Source organism: Passer domesticus, chromosome 1, assembly GCF_036417665.1.
Source record: "Passer domesticus isolate bPasDom1 chromosome 1, bPasDom1.hap1, whole genome shotgun sequence".
Classification (NCBI taxonomy): domain Eukaryota; kingdom Metazoa; phylum Chordata; class Aves; order Passeriformes; family Passeridae; genus Passer; species Passer domesticus.
The window spans coordinates 106542673-106549550 of NC_087474.1; the positions used below are offsets into that span (position 1 = coordinate 106542673).

The 6878-nt window shown below is 34.0% G+C and overlaps 1 long non-coding RNA gene across 1 annotated transcript in view; it reads right to left on the minus strand.

Annotated features, from left to right (window-relative positions):
* The window catches only part of LOC135308001 (uncharacterized), a 33028-nt gene extending 27232 nt beyond the window's left edge, over nucleotides 1–5796 (minus strand). The window contains exons 1-2 of the long non-coding RNA XR_010368572.1: nucleotides 5666–5796; nucleotides 4626–4706 (exon numbers count right to left, since the gene is read on the minus strand). This is a non-coding gene — a long non-coding RNA (uncharacterized LOC135308001). The remainder of the gene's footprint in view (nucleotides 1–4625; nucleotides 4707–5665) is intronic.
* Between the last annotated feature and the right edge of the window lie 1082 nt (nucleotides 5797–6878).

Below are 6878 nucleotides of genomic sequence, written 5' to 3' on the forward strand. Positions count from 1 at the left end.
GGTTTAGACTCTATAGAAAGTGGAATCCATGTTTATCCTTCAACAGTAGTGATGGTAGCACCCCAGAAGACTGTATGATATTTAAGTGTCTCAAATTGGTAGAGCAGCTTCATGGAATACAGACCAAGGGTTTTGAGAAACTACAGGTGCTGTCTGCTGTGCTTTTTGGAGAGATGGAAAGGTTTTGCTTTCATTTGACAATGACATACATAAAAAATGTGGCAGCAAAGCTTGAAAAAAGATAGGTCATGCCCTTGCTCTGTATTTATCTCCACAGAGTGCTTGAAGCCATTAATAAAGACCACACTGACAGAATTCCTGCTGAGCAGGCAGTTGGACATTTACATAGGGCTTAAAAGTTTTGGCCATACTACTGGATACAGAAAGCAAAACCACATCTTTTCCTAGAGGAATGGAAAAATCCTCCAAGCAGTTGAGGAGCTACTCAGAAGGCTTCTGTCATGATGGTTATGTTTGTTTTCAAAGGAAATTCATCACTATCATAAATGGGAACAAGTCAGTCTTAGTGCTTCTTTGCTGCCAGTGACTCATGGCATTGGACATTTTTTCAAGACTCATAAATTGATGTGCTCTTTAAAGTAGGACACTCTGTACACCTCGGAGTGATAATGCATATGTGATGGATCACCCTGTTAATTCACACAATAGCTCAGCTGAGGAATCAGTGGAGTCAAACTTCACATTAACCTCACTCTGGCTTAGGAATATCAAACACCCATCAAAACAGCAGAAGCCAGAGGTTGCCTGTTACAAGTAAAGATGTAGAACACTGAGATAAAATCAATGACTTGAACCCTATTATGCCTTAACCTGTCCTTGCCACATCATTTGTAAAGTGTGATTCTTCCTATCATGATCTCCTGTCACATTACCTAGCTTGAGCTTTCAGACAAAGACTAATAATGAAAGCATCAATATGGATGAAAAGGAAGCATGTAATGATGAAAATTCCATATCAGACATGACAAGAAGTTCATCTTGCCGAAATATTTCTAAAAGTATTAAAACTGATATATTCATTGCTCATATTAGAGAATACTAATTTAAAACAAATCTATCTCTGTCTGAACCATAGTTTTAAGTAATATTAATTAAAATATCTTGGGAAAGTTGTGAAACCTAAACCCAAAAATGCAAACTGAGTTTTAAAAAGTTAGGCACAACAATGATCCAGTCTGTACAGCTTAAAAAAAAACCTAAACTTTTTTTTAATATATCTATTGGTATCCTGGGGTGACAGCTATAAAAAAAATAGTTTGGATTTTTTTGACACATTTATTCCATGTACTTCAAAACGTCATTGTTAATGAAAACAAATATAGCAAATTTGCAGAGAATAATCCTCAACATATGACACAATTGTCCAACAAAGCAATAAAATTTACAACCAGGGTTAAAAAAATATGTCATATTAGCAATAATTTGATAATTGGGACAAATGTGTATAAGTCTCTAACTATAAAGGGTCTTGAAAAGTTAAATATAACTGCAACAACAGATTAATTCTTGCTGCTTTAGACTGTTAATGCCTTTTTAATTATTAATACCTTTTTTGTGGAAAATAGATTTTACATTATAGTTGACGAGGAAGTACACAGAGATTGCAAACATAAGTAAGAGTTTTTACAGTCTGTTATTACAAAATATTCAAAATACTAATTATACAGCTAATTCTAAAAGGTCACGGACAAAAATTGAAATGTGAATGTTTAATTTAAGAAGAGGTTAAACTTTTCTTCTTCATTAATCTGTGATTTTAAACAGTTCAAGCATCATTAAATGTTCACTGGGCTTTCTATGTTACGCTTTTTCTCATTCATTATGTGTGTGTAATTGCTTTTCATCTTATCACAGAATAAGCTATGTTTCCACCCAGAGTTGGTTCCCACTTAACCCCGAATGGACTATTTTGGTTTACTACAATATTATTCTATTATACTACAATACTATTCTTGAGCTTTGTGACTGTTGTACAAAACTTGACTTCTCCTACCAGAGCGGCACTGGTGAGTAGTAAAAGCTAATTGCTATCCTTTTTAAATATAAGGGGAAAAAAGAAAAAAAGAACATTACTGCTTATCGAAAAAAAAGGTGGCTAATCAATAGAAAAATATAAGTTTTTTCATACAATGAGATTTTGTTTATATCAGCATGATTGGACCTATTAAATTCTATTTAATTTAATATGAAAAAATAAGCTCTCATAGGCAATATTAAATAAATTCAATATTGTAATGACAAAAAAATATTCCCTCCAAAATGCACCAACTTCATTATAGCTGCTGACAACAGCTTCACTGCATTCTTTGAAGAACTTTTTCTCTTAAAAGTATTTAAGTAAAACCATTGATATACATATAATATTTATGGAAAAATAATCTCCAGTAGTATGCAAGGGATATGATGTGCCTTTTTTCTAGTGTATTTCTAAAAATCAAAAGAGAATAGATAAAAAGATGAATGATCAAAAATTTATGATAAAATGAAGAAACTATAGATAAAATAATTAAAAATAAGAAAATCAAAACATTAAGCAAGTAAGCAAAAAACTTATAGAAACAGGATAGCTAAACCAGAAAATAAGTACTCTAGGGAAAAGTGAAACCAGAAATTTAAAAACCCCAATAATTATAATTTTAATTTAATTTTAATTTAAAAAATGAATTAAAAATATGGTAGGATGGAGTATTAAATTTAGTAGGTGCTGAATCTCAACATTTGCACAACAAGTCTTTCATCCAAGCAAATGTCAACAAAAATTTTTGACAATTTGTTGATGTTTTCTGATTAGAAGAAATTTTGAATTTCAGTGATCACATTCTGACAGATATGTATATTTTGGATATAAAGCTGGAAGGTCTTTGAATGTTTCAGAAAGTGTAAATCTGTAGTTCAATTGTACTATATGCCAAAGGAAATTTTAGTTCTAGATGTATTAATTTTCATTGAACAAAACTTTTAAAAAAATCTGTGAACATTTAAAAAGATTTAATAATTTTTATGTTATACTAAAATATAAGAAATCACACACAAAGAAAATTATTATTTTAAAGCAAGTATTAGAGGTATTTCTCAGAGACTGGCATGAGCCACAGTGTAACCTTGTCAAATTACTTACACTTAAAAAACAAATTGCCCTTGTGAAATCCATCTGTATTTAAAAACTAAAACATCTTTCTTTGGTTTAAAACAAGATGCAGGTGAAACTACACTGCTAAATTTCTTACAAGGTGGTGTAATTTTATACAGTTACTTTTAGAACAGCACAGTGTCTGGGACTCACAAATTCACAGCTTCACTAAGTAAAAAACATAATACAGATATTTGGTAAAAATATTTAATATTCAAAAGGAATATTAGAACATTTTTAACTTTATTTCTTAACCTCATTTTCTGCTGTTGAAATGGTAATAGAAAGAAAAGGTGCTATTCTGGAAGATAGCACCTAATGAGTGACACTGGTGCTGACCTTGTTGTTCTGATTCCTTATGTTCAAATGATCTCATGTTTTACTTTAACCAAAAGCTGCTTTTCTGAGACTGAATTTCCTATCACAGAGCAGAGCCTTACATCTGAAATTTGAGGAAGTCTATCAGTTTTCAGAACTGCTTTGAAGGGTGTGCTTTGAGGACCTCAAAGGTGCTGCAGTCTGCTTTCATTCAACAGATAGGAACACCAATGAGATGTGCATTTCAGCGCCTTATCCCCCACACAGAAAGAGGACAAGAATGCTCTCACAAAGAAAATCTATTTTAAACCATGGTGATGAGCAAGCTACCTGGGAAACCATCACTCAAAAACCTTCTTTTTCATCAATATCTTTTTCCAGAGGTAAAAATTTCTTAATACCTGTAGATTAAAGCAAACAGCTCTTGACATTCAATCTGTCAGTGGCAGCATGGCATGTCTTGAGCTTAGGGGAAGATAATTCCAGGAGATTTGTCAGAATTGGACTGGTTTCTTGAAAGCCAGAGGTACATATGTAAAAGATGATGCCATGTTTCAATACAGCAGGAGAAAGAACATCCCCATGATATTTTTAAAGTGTTACTACCTGAAAACCGGTGTAGAGGGAGACATGCAACTTTATTTGATAGATCTTGACCAGGAAACATTCAATATACCATCTGGGAGCTTTGCTCCATCCATGCAATTTCCTTCCTTTGAGAAAATATGTAAATCCTTTTCTCCTAGAGATCATGCAAAAATCAGAGGATATGATTTACTTATCTCCTGATATAAATTATAAATGACTGCTTCCTCTTTCTTTGAGAGTACCTGTTTAGTCAAAACAAACATAATAAGATTGGTAAAGACTAAAATGCCTAAAGAATTATTCAAATCAACATTAATTCTTCAAGTTAACATCTCTATAGATATAAACAGAATAAGGTTGAAGTCTACTGAGCTGTACAAGGTTCTAAGTAATGTAAATTTCTAAGTGTTAATAATGAATCCCCACAGATGACTGAGAATCAAGTAACTTTAATGATTAGTGTAATTCCTCACATAAAATTTTCCATAAATTTGAGATTGTGTTACATAATCTGTCAAAAGAACACACAAATAATTACTTTTTGTCAAGTTTTTTAATATCCACTTACCACACTGAAGTCAATGAGGTCACATCAGGGACAACTCAGGTCCTGAGAATATATCCAATTTGTCAGTGCTAGGGTGAATTCCTGTTTTAGAGTATTTGTATTAGACTAAAATGTATTCCATCACTCATAAACCAGTCTTGAGCACGTACCTAATTTATCAGTGCTAGGGCAAGTTCTAGGATTATAGCACTAACATTAAACCTAAAATGTACCTCATCACTCAGACTAGACATATTCTCAAGGCAGAATTCATCCCTCATAGAACTTCATCAGCATTACTGGGTTTACTGACTATGAATGAATTTGCCAAATGGCCTTACTAATGCTAATTTTAATATTCAAATGTCTTGCAACAGGTAAAGCTGAAAAAGTAACCTGTTAGTTGTTCAAACTGATGTTGAGTGATATCAGTTACATAGAAGGAAGTATTGTGCTCATCCAAAATCAGAGTAGCATAATTGATTCAAAATACCTTCAGTTAATAGATTTAATCAAATAACTCAAATAGTCTTTCAGAAAATTTTCCATTATGAACTCCACCCTAGACATGAAAAAATTAAATTAATTACAATATTTCATTCTAATTGAATGTTAATATTTGTTTTATTAATATGCTTGTAAAAAATAATGGTAGCAATGAAAAGCTAAGAACAATTCAGGCCATGCTCTAATATCTCATCTATTTTCTTAGCAAAGAGCAAGGCAAGCAAACTAATGAATGAATTATCCCTTAAATAACTGGATTTTCTCAGATTAAGCAGTATGGCATTTCTCTGAATTTAGAAACACTTGAAAGTCACCTTCTTCATAATCTTTATTTAGCAGAACCAAGATTAACATGGAAGCACCTTCCTTTTTGGTTTGGGTTTCTTTGCTTTACCAGTGTTTTTATCAGAACTGTACCAGTGTGAAGTTGTAGTCATCCTCCCAAACAGATGTAGCATGCATGACACCCAGTTACCTGGCTTTAGTTATATTTCCAACATGGGTAGGAAGCGTTATTCTGTGAGAAAATGCCTCCAATTATACCAACCACTAACCTTCGCTCATTAAAGAATAGAGAAGCTGCTCAGATAGTCCTTCCTTCCTTCCTTCCTTCCTTCCTTCCTTCCTTCCTTCCTTCCTTCCTTCCTTCCTTCCTTCCTTCCTTCCTTCCTTCCTTCCTTCCTTCCTTCCTTCCTTCCTTCCTTCCTTCCTTCCTTCCTTCCTTCCTTCCTTCCTTCCTTCCTTCCTTCCTTCCTTCCTTCCTTCCTTCCTTCCTTCCTTCCTTCCTTCCTTCCTTCCTTCCTTCCTTCCTTCCTTCCTTCCTTCCTTCCTTCCTTCCTTCCTTCCTTCCTTCCGCCACTTCCTTCCGCCACTTCCTTCCGCCACTTCCTTCCTTCCTTCCTTCCTTCCTTCCTTCCTTCCTTCCTTCCTTCCTTCCTTCCTTCCTTCCTTCCTTCCTTCCTTCCTTCCTTCCTTCCTTCCTTCCTTCCTTCCTTCCTTCCTTCCTTCCTTCCTTCCTTCCTTCCTTCCTTCCTTCCTTCCTTCCTTCCTTCCTTCCTTCCTTCCTTCCTTCCTTCCTTCCTTCCTTCCTTCCTTCCTTCCTTCCTTCCTTCCTTCCTTCCTTCCTTCCTTCCTTCCTTCCTTCCTTCCTTCCTTCCTTCCCTCCCTCCCTCCCTCCCTCCCTCCCTCCTTACTTCTCCCTCCCTCCCTAAATTCACTAGGTGTGAAAAAAATTATGTGAAAGGAGGAAGTCTTACATGTTAAACATTTAGAGGCACAGCTCGAGGATAGTTTTGGGGTTTTTCTTATAAGCTATAATTGTGTTTATTTAATTTTTAATTTATACTCAAAATACACATGTCATAATAGATAAGGATATTTCAAGAATGCAAGCTTGGAGATTATTAAAGGTATACCTTGAAGCCACAAATCTCAGAAATTAAGTTCCCATGGATTTCTCCAAAAGTAAAATTGGAGATGCATAGCAAACAAGTCCTGATTGCATGAATAAGCAAATAGTTGTAATTAAAGTTTGAGACACTGTAATTGTTTTGAGCTATAAAAAGAGGGAATAAAATAATGAAAGAATTAAATATGTCTGAGAAGATTTAGTGAGAGGTTTCTCAGTAATCTAAGAAACTATTATGTAAAAGCAGGAATAAGTCAGTAAAGTATCACTCATTTAAGGATTGTTTTTAAGAATTCAAGTCTGGAACAAAAGGAATAGGAAAAAGCTAGGAACATTTAAAATAAAAAAAAAGTAATGTT